The following is a 19,913-nucleotide window of genomic DNA, read 5'->3' as shown; positions in this document are numbered from 1 at the left end:
TTTTAACTTACAAAAAGAAACACAACATTGGTGGGAAAGATACTCTTTAAACAAACTGAGAACAATTCATCATACCATTCATGGTAATATTTAAAATAGACAATAAAATGATCATATAACATCTCTAATATCAATAACTTCAGAGGTTAACCTCGGTACAATCCAGGGGAGGGCTGGCACCTACTGTCCAAGGGAGCAAGTAAAGCCAAGTGGCCCTATTGGCCCCTCCCTCCAAATACTCACTGGCATACATATGTATACACACTTATACAAAATTACACACTCACCCTAACACACATACACATGCTTACACACCTCTTCATACTTATTAACACACAATAACTTTCACAACACTTACACATATATATTCGTGCTGTCACACTTACACATTCATGCTTATACACACACACAAATGCTTACTAGACATGTGGATATGGGCCAAAAACTATTCTGAGAAAATTTTTGGTTAATTTTTAGTGCATTCGTTCCCAGGCAACAATTTTCTAAATGTTTCCCTACCTTCTTTGCCAACCACTTCGACTTCCGCATCTTCTTCCGCACCTGCTTTTTCTATCTTCTCCCTTCGCTTACTGTTCTCTCTTCTTCCTTTTATCTTCAATCCTTAATGTTCTTTCTTCGTCCAACTTCTGCTAAAATGGCAGCACTGTGGAGACGTCATCTCCCTGAACCTCCAATCTTATAATTTCTAATATAATTTTGTAAACACATCACACATCCCATACAACATACACTGAATGCTTTCCAACAGGGCATTTTTTACATGCTGATTTGGTTTGTTTACAGTAACATCTCCTGTCCTAGGCCAACTAGGTCCAGAGTGGCTGGTAAGGGAGTTAGTGCAGCACAGATAAAATAACTGATAGATAACTGAATATATATGGAAATTGAACTTGATATGCAACATTCCCTTAACCATTATTAAAGTGAATATGAAGCACTGTTTTAATAAAGAAACAAGTAAATATGTTGTGCTGCAGTATACTGCACTTTGTTGCTGTGAAGTTGAACCCTCACTTAACATACATAAGATGAAGTCTCTGGGAGCTGCAGATCAGAAACAGCTGCATGTCCCACCATAATCTAAGGCAACGACCTGAGGAGACCCTAGGTGTAGTGGCACCTGGGTACAATACTTTTGGCACCACCCCATAACTAAACATACAAGCTACAAACACACATGCAAACTAGTTCTAACACTTACTCATTCTTACACCATGCACTTTTACATACATACATACATACACTGTATCACTTTCCTCCTCTCCCAAACACTACTAATCCTAGACACACCCCTGACACACTAACACCATACTCACATATTCACATTAATACCATACACTAACACCTCCCTTAACACATGCTGACACCAAATACTAACACACATTAACGCTAACACCATACACTTTAACCAAACTTATGCTAATACTATACACCAACATACACACTCTATCATCATGCGATAACATGGACACATATGCATGCTGACATACTTGGTAACGCCATACACTAACACATGTACACATGCTCACACCATACACTTTACACATGTTACCACTATGAACTAACATATGGACACAATAATGCCATACAGTAACACAAACTCTAACCTGTATTCTCACACACACGTTAACGCTATACACTAACACACTAAAACACCATAAACTTGCACATATACAACACTCTCCAACACTATACAGTGGATATAAAAAGTCTACACTTCCCTGTTAAAATGCCAGGTTCTTGTGATGTTAAAGAATGAGACAAAGATAAATCATGTCAGAACGTTTTCCAACTTTAATATGACCTATAACGTGAACAAAACAAACACACACATTCTTTTTTTTTTCTTTTTTTTTTTTAATTCTCCGTTTATTGATATAGTTATCAGACAACATGTATGAGCAGGGATATACACAGCGTACAAAACAATGTGATAACACAAATAGGTACACAGAAGTACAAATAAGATGAGCTAGTACAGGCATCACAATTTAGAGGCATAAGTACCATAATTAGATAATGCCGAAAGTCGTACAGTATATGCCTAACATGCAGTGTATATCAAACAGCTTGTGGGCCAAAAGGAAGATGTCACAGAGAGCATCGGAGAAACATAAGAACGCCAACTACAGTAAAGGAAACCATCAAATAAACTACCCACAGGAAGTACGTGTGCAATGTATATAACGAATTTAAAGGAAAAGAGGATAAATAAAAAAACAAATATACCATGCCATCACGGTTGTGTTAATATGTATGTTTGAGCGTGTGAAGTATGGGAATATACGACGCATCATGAGCACGGACCCATTGTACCAAAACACAGTGAAAGGAGTGTTGTCTATGGTGAGCTACTGGGAGTTACACACACATTCTTACTCTCTCCTTATTAATATTAGTACAGCTCTCCCTCTTACCTGTCACAAATTCCTGTCTTCACTGCAGCTGGCTTTTTGCCCTACCACAGCAGGGTCATGGAACATGTAGCTTGGTTACCTGAGCACAGTGCACCCATAGAACCTGCCTAATGATAAAGCCGACGAATGGATTGTTGCTAGAGTTAGACCAATGACTGGAGCACTCTATCTTGGGGTAGTGAAAGAGAGATTCTGGGGGGAAATGGCAATAGAGGAGCAATAGCAGCTAGAATATTTTTGTTGATAGTTCAGTTTTACTGCTCTAGAATAGCTCCTAATGAAAGAGTTTTTAGTTTTAGTTTGCCACAAAGATTTAAATTTAGGCTGATTCCAGAGATTACAATCTATTTTAAATCCCACAATCTTTATAAACATCTTCTGGATGCAAAGGAAAATGATCCTACCTAGTAAAACCGTTTTTAAACAAATAAAAGTCAATTATTAGTCTTTTTAGAAAATGTTTAGGATTTGTATTATATATAAAGTATTCTTAAATGTAATTAATTTTTTTTAAATTGAGCTTCTGTGGGATTTATGATCCAACTAATACCCTTTTTAGGATTACTGCACCAAGTTTAGACATATTCAGTTCTTTTGATGTTTTTTCATAGTTCAAATTCAACTAGTGAAACGTGGAAACTTTCCTTTAAATAGACAAAAGGACCAAGAAAGACATGGGTAATCCGTTTTTATGTTATATCCATTAGTCATCATAAAGGCACTATATATAAAGTAGCACACATTTTTATTTAATAGCAAGCTAAAAGGATACTAACAAAATAAACCCAAATAATCTGGCTAGTGAGACTAAATAAACATTTTTCTTTAATGACTCTGAAACATGTAGAACCTCTTTGCAGTAGAACAGCTGAACCTTCTGCAAATGTTTTGCTTCTGCTCAGAAAATGGAAATAACAGCTTCTATCATATTTTACTTTAAAAGCATTCTGTCAGTAGGGTATGAATACAGTACGATTTATTCCAAAGTAAATCTTCCCAACATTGGATTGAAATTATCTCACCGGGAAACTGTTTAGCTTAAGCCTCGCTGGCGGGGAAGCACTGTTGGTACAAGCTGGAACGTTTTTGTTTGAAATTTTGGTTTATAATGATTACTGATGATATGTGGCTCAGGTTGCATGAGATAATGTAATGTACTTTCTATTGGATAGAGGTCACAAAATGGTGTATAATTTGCATATATTAGATCTGTATGAGCAGTAACAAAGTACACATTTTAAAAGTAGAACTTAAAAGGGAAATCTCCAAGGAAGAAATAGAGGGACCTTAAAATTCCTTAAGTGTAGAAGGCCTAGATGGGTTCTGCAACCTGTAGTATAAATTGTTTAAGATTCCACTCTATTTTGCCAAGTTAACGTGTTTAAAACAGAGGACATCTTTTTAGGAGATATATTGTCAGCGACCCTAGTGATCTTACAAAAACCAGTGAACTTGCTGCATATATATATATATATACACACCAACCAGCCATAACATTATGACCACCTGCCTAATATCGTGTAGGTCCCCCTATTGCCGCCAAAACAGCCATGACCCATCGAGGCATGAACTCCACTAGACATTTGAAGGTGTGCTGTGGTATCTGGCACCAAGACATTAGAAGCAGATCCTATAAGTCCTGTAATTTGCGAGATGGGGTCTCCATGGATCAGACTTGTTTGTACAACACATCCCACAGATCCTTGATTGGATTGATATCTGGGGGATTTGGAGGCCAAGTCAAGACCTTGAACTCGTTGCAAGACCTTAAGTTTCCCAGCAGAACATTGCCCAAAGCATCACACTGCCTCCACCGGCTTGTCTACTTTCCACAGTTCATTCTGGTGCCATGTGTTCTACAGGTAAGTGATGCACACAGACCAAGCCATCCACATGATGTAAAAGAAATGTTATTCATCAGACCAGGCCACCTTTTTCCATTGCTCTGTGGTCGAGTTCTTATGCTCATGTGTCTATTATACGCGCTTTTGGCAGTGGACATGGGTCAGCGTGGGCACCCTCACTGGTCTGTGGCTATGTGGCCCCATACACAACTAACTGCAATGCACTGTGTTCTGACACCTTTTTTTATCAGAACCAGCCATAAACCATTAACTTTTTCAGCAATTTGAGATACAGTAGCTCGTCTGTGGGATTTGACTACACCGGCCAGCCTTCGCCCCCCACGTGCATCAATGAGTTTTGGCCGCCCATCACCCTTTTGCCAGTTCACCACTTTTTCTTCTTTGGACCACTTTTGAACATTTGACAAGAGCTGCAGTATTCCAGATCATACAACAAAGTCACTATAAATATTTGCAGGCCTGTCATTATTTAGTAACACAATTTCAGTCATTATTTTCCACATAAAGTTGCTCAGCAATATTTTTTCAAAAAGACTATGCCACCTCGCCATTTGGTAGTGATACTATTTAGATGGAAATTACAGTTAGCTAATATATTTTCCTCAACTCTGGTGGAGAGGTTTGTCCAAACATTGGATTGCTATTCCATATGGCGTGGGTCTGCCCCAAACATCATAATCTGTATTCATTGATCACAAAGCCCAGATGCATGTACCTAGAACTCCATGAATGGTATTGTTGAGTATTTCCCCTGATGATATTCCATCCCACATATATATCTTATTAGTTGCCAAAGTACCTAACCTCTTTTCAAGAGTGTCTCCATGTTCTGTTAATTCTACAAAGCAAATCTCCCACACTATCTCCAACATAGTATATTCTGTGAGCACTGTGGCGGGGGAAGATATGAAAGGGCAATCAAGTCAACAAATGATACATCTGAGGAGCTTGGGTCTTAATTACTCAAATGTTCTCCTGAGTCATACCATGGGCTTAATTGTGAGACCATGTATCTATGCTTCTTTTCCTATTTACAAACTGAGTGACTATTCAGCTTGAAGATTAGCCCTATTTTGTTCAATCAAAACTATGGCTAATTGTCTGGGTATGTTCTTGGGAAGGGTGTAACATAAATACAAGCTACACCTGTGATGCAGGGAACCACCAGAGCTTAGGGGGCCCCAAAGTTTTGTTGGTGCACAAATTGATCTTTTGATGCTGACACTAAGGACATCTACTGTTAATCAATTTTGTTACCAGGCATGTACAGGGGCGACCCTAGGGTTAGTGGTGTTTCGATGAAGTATTTCCATGACTAACACACGTACTTGTCAGGACTTACCCACATGGCCATCCCATGCTACTCTGGTCCCGACTCTGCTCTCCGAGGTCTATGGCAGCGGGACCCGCTCCGATGACCTCCATGACCTGCCACAAATCTTCTGAGGTAGCATTTACCAGCTCCCAACCAGCTACCTGTGCCTCCCTGTCTGAACACGTGGTCTCATAATCCCGCGTTCAGACAGGGAGTGCATGATGATGCGCATATATGAACTCTTGTGACCTCAATTACCTAGTTTACGAACCAGGCTGCCTATATTAGCTCTGCACCTTCATTCTCTCAGTATCCTTGGTTGGTGTAAATTTGTGCTATTGCTCCTGCTTGATTTTTATGTGATTAACCCGTTGTGACCTGGCTTGCCCTTGGAATTGCTTCTTGGTTCCTGATTTGGCTCTGCTCCTGTTCCCTGTTGACTCGGCTTCTGGATTTTGATTCGGCTTTGGTATTGTCCTTTGGTTTTGATCGGGCTTGCTTGAACACATCTCCTGCAGTTCCCCTGCCTTCAGATAGCGCTGTATTGTCGCCTGAGGCCTGGCCTACCCTGCTTTACGGGATGTTCTTCTACAGATGTTACAGTACTAACGGCAAACTTATACTCACACGTTCTAATACACTGACACCCATACTGACACCCACACACGCATCCAAACATGAAATACTAACAAACACACACCCATACACTAGCATACAAGCACACATCATACACATTCTCTAACACAATATGCTTACACATTTAACACTATACACACACACAAACACCATATACTGACACACATACTCTAACACCATACGCTCACACATGCGAACACTGCACGATCATACACAGGCACACACATTGAAGCACCATATAATTAGACATATGAGGGGACTGGGCAGGTAGGCAAAGAGTCTCCTCATGAATACGTCATGGCCCTCCTCCCAAACTCAAACCTACCCTCATGTGTGCTCAGCTTCAGGAGGTTACGGTGACATACAGCTCCCATGATCCACAGTCAGAATGATGGCTGGAATATTAGTCAACAATAGTAGGAGCACCAGGTCGTGAAAAAGGTGTGCTATACTTTTGGAAATCTGCATTTTATCCATAAACTGTGTTTCTATTGTATTATTATAGCATGTTACCCTACTATTATTGTGCCATAAATCTGGGAAATATAGAGCGAAAAATACCTTTTAAACATTTTTTTTTTCATTCTTTCGATGCAGGATTTACCTATTTATGAATAATTTAGTCTGACTTCATTAAAATTTGTTTTGTTTGTTTTCATTTACTAGTTATCTCACTTATGCATTTCACTTGAGTTGAAATCTGTCTGTTGAAGCATTAGTTACACTTCAATTTTGGAACTTGTAATCAATCAGAGGGTTAATAAATCCATGCTGTTTTGGGGCCAAACATGCCACAGACAAGCTGTTTGGGGACACTATAAAGATGTTTGTCGACAAATATGGTACAGATAAACTGGGGGCTAAAATGGCACTCATAAGATGTTTGGATGTGCTGTGGTTTCTAGTCATGCCACTGCTCTCACGCTCTCTTACACTGACACTCATTCACTCTCTTTCTCCCTACCTTCTCCACTGACCGCTATATACCAAAAACTATGCATGTGTCACTCTCCATCTTGTTCCCAGTGACATGGTGGTTTAAAATATGATACATTAAAGTTATGGAAGAAACTGAGGACCAACTCAGTTAAGGCCTTAATAGAGATACAGAACCCATCTATTGCTCTCTCCTTCCCTCTAACCTCTGGCATGTGGGTAGAAGCACCAGATACTATTACCAGAAATTTTGCTGCCTGGGTCTGAGGATGAAATGCTGCCCCCACCCCATGTCACAATCTTTCTGGTCTACCTAGCTTCACCAACTGCTTCTGTGTCTTTATCTCATTTCCTGCAGTTCTGCTTCTTATTTTGCCTCTTCTTGTTCTTCTGTCTTCTTTCTTTGTCTGCTCCTGGATACTTCCGGGCACACCCTCTCCCTCGATTGGAGGAACGGAGAGACGCAAAAGTAATAAAAAAAAAAACAGAGGCAAAAGAGAAAGAGCGGTGCAGAAATGCATCTACAGTCCTTTTCAGGTCTTGTTCCTGGATTTCAAGTTTTTCAGTTCTTGAAATTTCTACAAAAAGATTTTTTAAAGGCCTCATTTGTATGGGGTTTTTTTTTTTTCTTCACACAAGGCTGCACAGACTGTTAGTTCACAGAAATGCTTATGATTTTGATGCATTGTAGATACAGTCAAGAGATGCAGTATTACTGCTAAATAGCTCTGGGTTCTCTTGTGACACCAAAATAAATGGTTGCTAACACATACAGAGAAAAACAATACATTGGCTCCATGCAATGCATAGCAATGAATAAATTATAGGAATACAAAATGTATTTTGTATTGTGATGAAAGCCAGGGTTTTGGCCCACAGCAGTCTTTTTTAAGGAAAGCAGATAAAAAAATAGACATAAAAAAATGCTTAAATAACCGAAAATGTAAAAGAACCAGCTGTAGGCTATGTAAGCATATTTTTGTATGTGTATAATTGTAATCTTTCATTTAGAAAGACTTTTCCACGGTCAGAATTATGCCTTTTGCATAAAACCTGATTTTGCAATGCCAAATATATTATAGAATTTAAGAGAAAAAATTCCTTTGTTGATGGTGGGTAGCTTTTTGTATAGCAAAGTTTTCGCTTCTTACTTTCTACTAGCAGGGTTTTTCTCGGGAAGAGGTGCAGCAGCCAGATCACCACTCATGGACAGTTGTTTCGTCCTTAATGGGACTCGTCAGCATGAGGTTGTGATACTGGCTTAATACTTGAGGCTTGGGATAGCACGAGAAATACCAATAACCAAAGTTATGGTGGGTAAAGATGATGGAAAACCCTTCCACTTAAAATTAAGGGGGTAGTAGAAGCATTATTAAACACTCATCTACAGAAACCAGACAAGCCAGAAGGCTGTCCATGAGTGGTGATCTGGCTACTGTACCTCTTCCCGAGTTTTGTCTAAAGGCTGTCTTGTACAGCGGGCAATTACTTTCAAGGGATCCATGTATAAAGTAGATATAGAGGCAAAAGGTGATCTTTGTTGACCTCATTTGCATGCGCCTACCAATTGTGGCAGCACCATTGATTTCAGAGAAGCCTTCTGGCTTGTCTGCTGTCTGTAGATAATCTGTTTAATAATGCTTCTACTACTAGCAGGGCAAACATTAATAATGTTAGAAAATGCAACCTAACCTGTAAATAATATTAACATATTTAGGACTGTATCTGGAACATACTCAAACATCTAATACATCTATACTCAAATACTTCTGTTAATTCAGCATTGTTTAAAAAAATACTTTGACTAGTGGGATTATATCTAAATGCCATGACATGCTAATACAAGAGTCTAACACAACATAACTGTCTTATGTGGTATTATTACTTAACTACCGCTATGTCTCAGGGATCTCTTAAATTCAACCTTTATTGTGATTACATATTCCACAGCTTTGTACTATGGGAAAAGTATATGCAGCCAACTTACATACACAATTATTGTTTTGAAGACTTTAATATGGTCTCCAGATGCACAAACTAATGGAAGGTAGAAAGGTTTTATGCAGAGCCGGCTCTTACATGGGTCCCTGTGGATCCATGGGACCCAGTCAGCACTTTCACAGTGGCTGCAAATTACTGTCCCAAGACATGTTCTTTTGGGATTGATTCGTGGAGAAATGGAAGCATTTTTGCACTTCTCTTTTTCCATGAATCCATCTGCATTATTCTGACCTCTTGTGAAGAGATTGTACACTGATGCGAGGGAACCAGGGAGGCAGGAACTTAGCCTAGACACACAATGCATGACTGCTCGCTGCCGGAGAGAAAGCATGGATATATATTGTAAGTGTGTGTAAACATGGATGTTTTTGTGTGTATGAGCAAGGATGTATGTATGTTTGTGAGCATAGATGTGTATGTGTGTGGGTTTGAGCATGGATGCGTGTGATCATGGATATGTAAATGTTTGTGTGTGAACATAAATGTGTATGTGTTTGTGTGTGAGCATGGGTGTGTATGTGTAAGTGTGTGTGTGTGAGAGGGAGTTTGTAAGTGTGTGTAAAAATGTGTGCCAGAGTGTATGTGACGGGGGGATCAAAGGGCCGCTGATGAGGTGCGGAATATAGGATCTGGGAGACTAGATTAGGAGAAGTGGAAATTGAAAGAAGACATCGCGAGAAGCGGACAAAGACAGAAGACAAAAGAACAAGAATAGGCAAGAGAACAAGCAAAGCTGCAGCAAATGAAACAGGAACAAAGAAGCAGTTGGTGGAGAAGGTAGGAAGTGATATAGTGATATATTGTGATATAGTCTGAGTCAGAGTGTGAGGGAGAGCGAATGAGAGTATAAGAGTGTGATTGAGAGTGTGAGAGCATTAATGAGAGTGTGAGAGAGCATGAGAGAGTTAATATATTAATTATTATATAACATAAAGGATGTGGGTGTGGTCGTGGTGGACGGCAGCGTTGCATCCTGTAATTTATACAATACCAGATACATTTAGGTACACATGTATACAAACACATCTTTAGACACTAATATACTTCCACATATACTAACATACTTCTACACACACAGACTCTAACATAGTTATATGCACAAACACACACACTAACATATTTACACACACTCACACACACTGAAAAACAAACATACTTCCAGCCCTACAGAAGGGGGTAGTATACCAGCCAGTGACAGCTCCCTTCTGGTGCTTTTTTGCAGTCCTCACATGCTGCCTCATGACATCATATCCAGGCCTAGTAGTTTGCCCAGCTAGGGTGTTTCAGTGCTGGCATTGGGGGGGGGGCACTAGACAGTCCCCCTGCAATGTGTGGGCCTCCATTATGCCAATGGAGCCAGTAAAGTGCCTATGATCAGAGTTTGGAACTCACTCCGTGCCATAGCACTCAGCTGCCCTGCATGATCTAACATTTGTGGATGAGTTTTTGTTACTCCTAGACACTTCCGCTTGTCAATAATAGTTGACTTACTTACAGTAGAGAGGAGTAGATCTAGCAGAACTGAAATTTCACAAACTGACTTGTGGCAATGGTGGCATCATATGACAGTACCACCTTTAAAGTTACTGAGCTGTTCGATATAACCTATTCTATTGTCAATGTTTGTCTAAAGAGATGGCGGGATATGTGCTGGATTTTATAAACCTGTTAGCAATGAGTATGGCTGAAACCAAACTCAATAATTAGGAGGGTTATCCACAATTCCTATATCTTAAATGTACCATGCTTTAATTGGACACTCTTGTATGTTAATCAAACAAACCTTAGCAGATCGTCTTTCCATTAATCTAGCCATATTAAAAAATATGAATGAGAGATGATTAAATAATTGTTTTTAGGAAAGGTTTGGATATTCAGTACTACAAGGAAAGATGTTTATAATTTTGCATTTAGTTACAAAGATTTTAAATTCAGCAAAATAGGTGTAAACTTCCCAATTGCCTTTTTTAGGAGGAATAGTCAATCTTTGGGACCCAATCTCTATCCCTCTTTTATTCAATGATGTGCATATTTTTCAGGATATATTTCTTAATATGAGTTTAAAGAAATTGAAGAAACTTAATAAATAATATTCCGTTGTATTAATATTCTTTGTTAGGTCACAATGTCACATAAAAGTAGACTGGAGGAGTCTTTGGCTGTTCCTGCCGGCTTGCTCACAGTCACTCCGGATCACAGAGTAAGCTATGCTTGTCTGGGGAAAGTCTTCCCAAATACCGTACCCCCAGTCATGACACACATACATACTTTTTTCAGCCACATTGCCAGGGGAAAGGGCACCCGACTAATCTTATCACACAAGAAACAAAGGTAGCCTTTCCTACTCAGGCTGCCAAAGAAGCTGCTGAGATGTTGATGCCCAAAAAGGACCGTATTGCCACCTATGAGCTCCTCTTTAAGGAGGGAGTAATGGTGGCCAAAAAGGATGTTCATATGCCAAAGCATCCAGAGTTGGCTTACAAAAATGTGCCCAACCTTCACGTTATGAAGGCCATGCAGTCCCTTAAATCTTGTGGCTATGTAAAAGAGCAGTTTGCCTGGCAACACTTCTATTGGTACCTGACAAATGAAGGTATACAGTACCTGCGTGATTTCATGCACTTGCCCCCCAGAGATTGTTCCTGCAACTCTGAGGAGTCGCCCTGAAACTGGCAGGCCCCGCCTTAAAGGATTAGAGGGTGAGCGCCCAGCACGGCTGTCACGTGGTGGTGAGGCTGATAGAGATACATACAGACGCAGTGCTGCTCAACCTGGTGCGGATAAGAAGGCAGAAGCTGGAGCTGGTGCAGCAACAGAATTTCAGTTTAGAGGAGGGTTTGGCCGTGGCCGTGGACAGCAGCCTCCCCAGTGACATAAATGAGTTATTGTAATTGTGAATAATAAAAAAAAATAAGTAAAAAAAAAAAAACAAAGGTAAAAGGTAATACGACAATGGTAAACGGATTAGCGAAGAAACACGTAATGAAATGTGGACTAGACAGTGAGGCAAAAAGACACATACCAATCTAAACAAGAGGGTGACAACACAAAATACTATAATTTAATCCTGTAGTGGAATGTGAAATTATGGTACCAATATTTTTCCTAAAACATTGGCTCAGCATCTGTTACATTTTATCCCCCTTAAAAATACACAGACCTTATGTAAGATCCAAACCAACTGAACAGCTGCTCTGTTAGAGTCTTCAGTCCATATGGAAAGTTGTGATGTATATTTTCACGATCATGGGCTCTATGTTCAGGGAAGGGGCCACTGGAATGAAGTGCCGCTGGGGATGAGTCTCTTCTGTCACGCATCCCTGTATCTCAGCCTGCTGCTAGATATGAGGGCCACAGTTGTAACAGGAACCAGTAGACTGGAGGGCTCCCTTGCATCCAGGATCTGTTACACATTTTATCATTTTCTATTACCTTCAATCCAAGAATTGAAAGTGTGTGGTATTATAGAGTTAATAAAGACATGTTTATGTCGTTCCGTGAGAAATGTTTTTGATTTATGTGTTGCGGTTCCATATTATAAAGGAATGACAGAATTTAAGTTTCTGTTTATGAATGCTCTTGAGTCATAATGTCTGTACACTTTTGTCATATCCTTTTTTTCAGCAATTTTTATTTTAGGCCTGTGTTTTATTTTTTAGCTCCAGCTGTTTCCTGGTGACCTTGGATATAGGACTGTAACAATACAAGTAAACGAAATTCCTTTATAAAGAAACTGGCCTTTTCTTGACTCGTGTTTGATAGGGTATAGTTTTCCAACATATGTAAACATTGATTTTACCTCTTTTTAATATTGTATTGTTTGGATATTTAAGAAGGTATTTCTTCTGTTCCAGATGTATGCCTCCTTAATAAGGTTGTAAGCTCGTTTGAGCAGGGCCCTCCTCGTCTGCTGTTTCTGTAAGACAAATTGTTATGTTACATACTACTTGTTGTGTCCTGTCTACCCATTGTAGAGTGTTACAGAATACGATGGCGCTATATAAAACAATAAATAATAATTATTATAAGGTGTAAACAGCCTTTACTTAAAAAAGCTCCTGACAAAGGCCCTGTTTGGCCAAAATGTTGCTTTTTTGCTTTCTCTAAATAAAGTATCCTAAAGATTGGAAGCTGTTTGGAGTGCAGGGATTCCTTTTCTTTGTTCGTTTACTTAAAAAATGAACATATCACTATAATTCACAAAGCAGACATGTGACAGTAACTTGTGATTAAAAAGCTGAAATGATTATGTTTAATAGTTTAGTTATAGACATTATAGGTAATTCATGAAGTCAGATGACAATTTTGCTTAGCTTGCTAATGTACATTCTGAAAAGCATTTCTGTTAGGAATGATCAAATGGATAGTTTAATGTCCCAGACCAAGAAGAATGGATATTAGCATAGTTTGTGAGTACTTCAATATGTATTCTTTAAAAGGTTTTTAAAAAAACAAAACAAAAAAAAGAACAATAAATCACTTACTTTAAGTACTGTAAATCATTATATAAAGATGGTCAGTTAGGAATCCTACCATTGTTGTCTTGATAATGATTATTTATGCAGGATGGGTAGAATAATACTACTTTATATGAAGGGACTGCAAAGCAATCTGTCGATAGACTAGTATCTGAAGCTAACCCCTAAGGCTGATAATGTTCCAAGGGCTTAAGACAGGGTAGCGGCTCTTTGAAAATTAGATTATTTTAACCTTCATATTAAATCTGGGACATTGTAATACGGGTCGTATTGGAAGAATACAAACCATTAACCCCAACACCTTATAAAAAGGAGTGCTGGCAAAATGTATCATTAAAATTGTATAGATTTAAGATACAGAAGAAAAGGTAAAGTTAAGGACAATGCATACTAAGTGACCTAACATTGTTGTTTTAATTAAAAATGTAGCAAAATAAAATGCATTCAATGTATGCAATCAGTATGTTTAAATATGAAAAAGCTGGAATCTATCAAGTCTTGATCCCCAGCACAGCGAGGGGATGCAGCTGGTAACACAGCAAGCTTGATAAAGAAGATCTGTACTTGATGAATCCTGGCCAACATTACTTGGTAAAATGTACTTCTATTACAAGCAGGGCTTGTGCAAAAATAAGACCAAGAGAGGAAACAAACAGGGAACAGCTTTATTGATGCAGAGCCCATATTAATGTTAATGAAATCCATTATGGTAAAAATCACAGGATGTAAGGATTTGCAGGATGATAGAAGTAATTTTGACACTGGGTGTGGGACACAAGGACGAAAATATTAAATAATAATAAGATATTAAATAGCTATGCAAAATGTATATATGCATGTGAAAGTTGAACATGAACTCTGAATCAGAATAAGAGATATAACAAGAAAAAGATGCATAGTCATCAATAATTATTTTCTACAAAACATAGAAATCAGGGGACTAAGCCAGGGACAGAGTCAGTTGTCCAATCTAATTATGGTTGGGATCAGCTAAATTAATATGTATACCTTGAAGGTATCTACAGTTAGCATGCTTATTTATCATTAGTTATGTTTACTAAGTCCCATAGTTAAACATCAAAAATAATAAAATTTGTTGTCAATTACATTTTAGCAATTTCTTTCAAGATTCTTAACCTTGTTTGTTCAGATTTTTTAAATCCCTACCTGTGTCTTGCCATGGAGTCATGAAACTGGGTTCTAATATCATAGTCCTGAACTGAGACCTTAGCCATGCACAATGTTAAAGACCAGGAAAATAATGGCCTGTGCGGTTTGAGGCAGATATATCACTTTTTTTTACACACAATATCATCAACATTACAAGCCTTTGTCATCACTAATTGAGTGTTGCCCCCCTCATGCAATAACCACACTACAGTATCATTATTATTATTATCTTTTATTTATATAGCGTGTGACAGGGAACAGGGCATTGTGGTGGGTAACATGTACATTTCCCACAAAATACTGCAGTGCAATGTATTCGATAACCCCAGGGAGAATGTTTTGTTACCAGCAAAGTAATGGTAATGTTGTAGTTATGTTTGGGTCCCTGGGGTGGAGCATTTGGAGAGAAGGGAGGGCCAGTGCTCCACTCCACAGTTTACTTGCAGCAGGTGATGCAGCCAGTCCAGGAGTTCTGGTTCAGAGATTTACTCACCTGTTACCAATGAGCAGCAGGGGGCTGCTACAAAAAGGAGCCCTGTAAGTTAGTCAGGTGAGAAACATACAAGCAGTGAGTGAGACTGCATTTTCTCCTAAACAAATCTGCTGAACGGTTCCTAAACGAAAAAGGTCTGTGCTAAATGTTTTTTTGTTGGTAGCGGGTAAGCCGTCCAACGATAGTTAGTTTGTTTGTCAGTAAGTGCTCAGAGAGCAAGGCTTTTCTTTTTGTTTGTTTTATTTATGTTTGTTTACAGACCTTTTAATAAAAAGGACTACAATTCTAAAAATAATTCAGCCTTATGTGGTATTTCAAACCTTAAGACTGTGTGGTTACATGATCCCAGCTCACAAGCGCTAACAATGTACGTAGCGTTTCTTACAATACATATATTCAAGGGGTATGACAAGACTAGAATTGTCAGACAAAGACAAACATATACATCCGGTGTAAAGAGCCCTACTTGCAAGCTAACAATCATTAAAATGATTATTATCCTCTTAAGCTTAGCACCCCCTAAAGTGCTGTTTATATTCCAATCAAGACTGATATTACATTTTATAGAATTAAAACTCACAGGGATTTTGAGTATTTTGTATTAATCAAGTCTTTGTGTCAGGGATTGGTCCTAAACCTTTTTCTTTTCCTAGGGCCCCCTAAATGTTAGAACCGGTCCTGTAGAAACTATACCTATCAATATAATCATCCTAGTAGTTCTAAAGAATTTATTTATATCATCTCATCAAGAACTTTGGAATGAATTCCTCCCTAAAACACTGACATATATATATATATTTTGAGGGAGGGGTTTGTGGCATGGAAAGTAGATATAACAAATTTTAATTATTTGTTCAGAAACATTGATATAGTCCAGAGTTAAAAACCAGGCAGAACTATTCTGGCTGATTAATTTCCTCTACTTTCATCCTCTAGATATGTTCTTTAAAAACAACTTTGCCTACATTCCGCTCTGTTTAGCTTGGAAATAGTCAAGGAAGGGAATTTTAGTGTCTGGTAGATTCATTGGTCTGAACAATTAGAAAAAAAACGTTTCTGAGGCAGATGGTCCTATAACTGGGTAAATTTTGTGCACAAATCCATCACAGAGCCCTGTTTAAGTCATTATAACTTTAAAAACATTCTTTCGGTGCAAACAAATGCTTAGGGAACCTTAAAGGCACCCTGGGTGAGATTTATTTGCATTGCTAATAGTAATTTTCATTTATTCCAAATAAGCTGTTATAGATATTTTACTTATAAGGAACCTGATTAGCAACAGGACACGCACAATGTTATGAGGCCTAATATTTACATAATGTGCATTCACCAAATAATATACTTCAAATCCGTAACTTGGGTTTGTATTATTTTTTGACAAAAGAAACGATATTGACATTTTTTAAGACAGTCCATAAACAAGACAAAACTTTGTTTAAAAATGCAGCATAATAGCAAGTGTTTGGGCAAGTCTTTAGAATTTGAAAACACCACCTTGCCCTGCAGCTAGAACTGCTTCAAAGCTTCCATTACATTTGAACCACATCAGTCTTCTCCATAACATATTTAGAAATCTTAGAAGAAAACTGCATATTCTTATAATACGACTTCTGTGCTGCTCGGTTGGTTTGAGGTTAAACAAACAAACAAACAAAAAGATGTTGAACTAAGATGTTGAACTAACAAATTAAATTAAACTCTTATCCCTTTTGTTGCCTCTGTATTTAAATATATATATATATATATAGAGAGAGAGAGTATCAGGAGCTAGAAGGGCTAAAGGGAGTATTCACATACCAAATAGTAAACAAAAAAACATTTAAAAGATAAGTGATCAAAAGGAACTGGAAACCAAGTAGTAAGAAAGCTGGCCACGATAATGCAAAATTGAGCCGCACCTCTGACATTGCTCCCCAAGTATGATACCAAAAGTTCCTTGACATCTCCCATGCATCTATAAGGATTCAAGACTCTAGAAGGGCATTGGAAGGAGAAAACATTTTAACCAGCTGATTTCCATCTCTAAACAAACCAGTTATTATCAATTAACATTTACTTTTAAAATGATTAAAGTTGTTTCATTATGGAGAGCTGAGCTACTGTACCTTAACCTCATACACAGTATAGATAGGTATTGACTTGTATGACAAACACCTTTTTCTCCCATTTTATTGAACTACAAAATGTGGTTGTGTGTATACTTTTTAATGTAATTTTAGCTTTGTTTTTATTCATTTTACTCTTTTCTTGTTTTCAGGAGTTCTTTAGCCAAACTACATTTGTTATTGCTTCAAATACAATTGCTTGTTGGTTCAAATTCATATAATTCATAGGACTGCAGACTGGTATACCTAGTCTGATTTTTACCTGTACTGCTTATATAGCCCAATTTGAGACCTCATATTAAAGCCTTAATTTATATATGTAAAGACATTGAAGATTATGCTAGTTTAAGTGTAATCTTAATTTTAATAATGAAATGAGGCAAATATTTTGCTTATCTTTCTTTACTCACTCCAAACAGCAGCACTGAAAGAGTTAAACTTTTGAACCAATAAAAACATCCTTAGTCTATAAAGGCCACTGTTCCAAGCCACTCCTCCCTCCATCCAGAAACTCGGATGGACCACAACCTCTGCGCCAGACGAAACTGGATCCTAACATCCCAAAGTTGTGACTTAATCAACTTGTCCTATGAACTCGGACTCTTCCAATTTGAAACGAAAATCCATTCAGGTCTACCGGACTCTCTTGCAGGAAAACAAAATCATGCTGAGAATAAACAAAGGTGATCAGAAATAGTGTATTGAAAAACAATTCCAAAAGATTTTTTTTAATTACTCTCAAATACTAAACATAAAAGAAAATGAGCATATAAGGAAAACAACCAATATCTCCATGTTAAATAGAACAATTAGCAAAACCAAGAATACACCAAAACACATAAAACAGATCCCCTAACAAAAACAACCCACAACCCAAAAAACAAAGAGGACAGGGCCAGGGACGGAAAATATTCGCCTCCTGTCATTATTAAAATTAAGATTATAAATACACTAACGCTAGCATAATCTTCAATTTCACTACATGACCGGAGGCTTCATATTTTGCTGTTTTAAGGCTGTGAAAATAAGGAAAAAGACGCGTGAGGAACAGGACGAAAATAAAAGGTGCAGAAAGTGTCTTCCCACCATCAGCTGAATGTAGGATATCAACTAATGCAGCTCCTGCAAGGAACGCCCAAGAAGCCGCTGCACCCCGCACTGAATGTGCCCCAAAAGAATGATTAACCCCTGCTAAAGATAAAATACACAGAATCCAACGTACCAAAGTAGTAGTTAAGACTGGTTTGTGTGGTTGAACATAAGAAACCAGAAGCTGACTTGATCTAAATGCTCTTAAGGCAGTAGTAACTTTCACATAGCGATGTAAAACCTTACCTACACATAACTTAGGAGACTAATGAAAAAATGGATATGACACCAATGTAGAAGAACATTAAGTCCTACGGGAAACCAAAAAGGTAACATATGATAAACGCCGAAATTATATCAGGCACAACAAGAGCGTTAACTTAGCGGACAATTGCCGCAAAGACAACCTATCATTCTCCGGCTAACCTTCAAGAAATCTCAAAACCACATTCACATCCCAACGTAATACCTCTAAGTAACCAACATATCAACGGATGCTGACCCACTGGAACCCCCATTAACTTGAACGTGAGCCGATGAGATAGCTGTTCTGGCCACGTTCAGAGAACGGAAAGATCTACCCTGAGTAAATCTATGAGATAAGAAGTTTAAGATGGTGGAAACAGGTGCCGTAAAGGGATCGCAGTCCCATTCCAGACACCAATCACTCCAGAGATTCCAAGCGGCCATGTAGCATCTACGAATGCCCACAAATCCCAAAGGAGCTCTTTAGTTGCCCGCGATAGGCTACTGACATCCCAAGTTCCCCTGAAACTGCCCAAGCCACTAACATGAGGCACTCATCAGGAGAGACTGGGATTCCCTAGTGGATCGCGCAGGAGATCGGGGAATGACGGGAGAAGTAACGGGTCTCTAAACGTCAGGTCTAAAAGATCGGGAAACCAAGCTTGACGCTGCCACAATGGTGTGACTAGGATGAAGACTCCCTGTTGGCAAACCTGATGAACTCTTGGTCTCATGGCAAACAGTGGGAACGTATACGCCTCTTGGGGAGGCCAGAGCTGAAGAAACCCCAACCCCAGAGGCTCACATCCGATTCCAGAATGAAGTCTGGGGATTGCCCAAATATGGCCGTGCCGTTCCACGCCTCCATATGGCGAATCCATCAAGTCAATTCCGTCTTGACCTCCGAGTTGATAGGAATCATTTGATCGTAAGATGGCATTTTCCAGAAAAAAGATGCCTTTAGCCTCTGCATGGCTGGATAGTGTAGAGGACTCGGAAAAATTGCCTGGATTGACGAAGAGAGGAGCCCAAAGATCTGTGCCAGGTGATGAAGGGAAATATACTCCAAGCGGACTGCTCGTCTCAGTTCCTTTCTGGTGGCCGTGATTTTCGTAATCGCAGAGTGTATTGAATAGAATCG

General features: G+C 38.7%; 1 pseudogene; it reads left to right on the top strand.

The window, feature by feature from the left end:
- Positions 1-11,561: 11,561 nt before the first annotated feature.
- Positions 11,562-12,063, top strand: LOC149300768 (small ribosomal subunit protein eS10 pseudogene; annotated as a pseudogene).
- Positions 12,064-19,913: the final 7,850 nt, after the last annotated feature.

This window comes from Sceloporus occidentalis, unplaced genomic scaffold, assembly GCF_023333645.1.
Source record: "Sceloporus occidentalis isolate IW3139 unplaced genomic scaffold, rSceOcc1.0.p SCAF_23, whole genome shotgun sequence".
Classification (NCBI taxonomy): domain Eukaryota; kingdom Metazoa; phylum Chordata; class Lepidosauria; order Squamata; family Phrynosomatidae; genus Sceloporus; species Sceloporus occidentalis.
The sequence above is the reverse complement of the archived record's forward strand: the minus strand, read 5'-3'. Positions and strand labels throughout refer to the sequence as shown.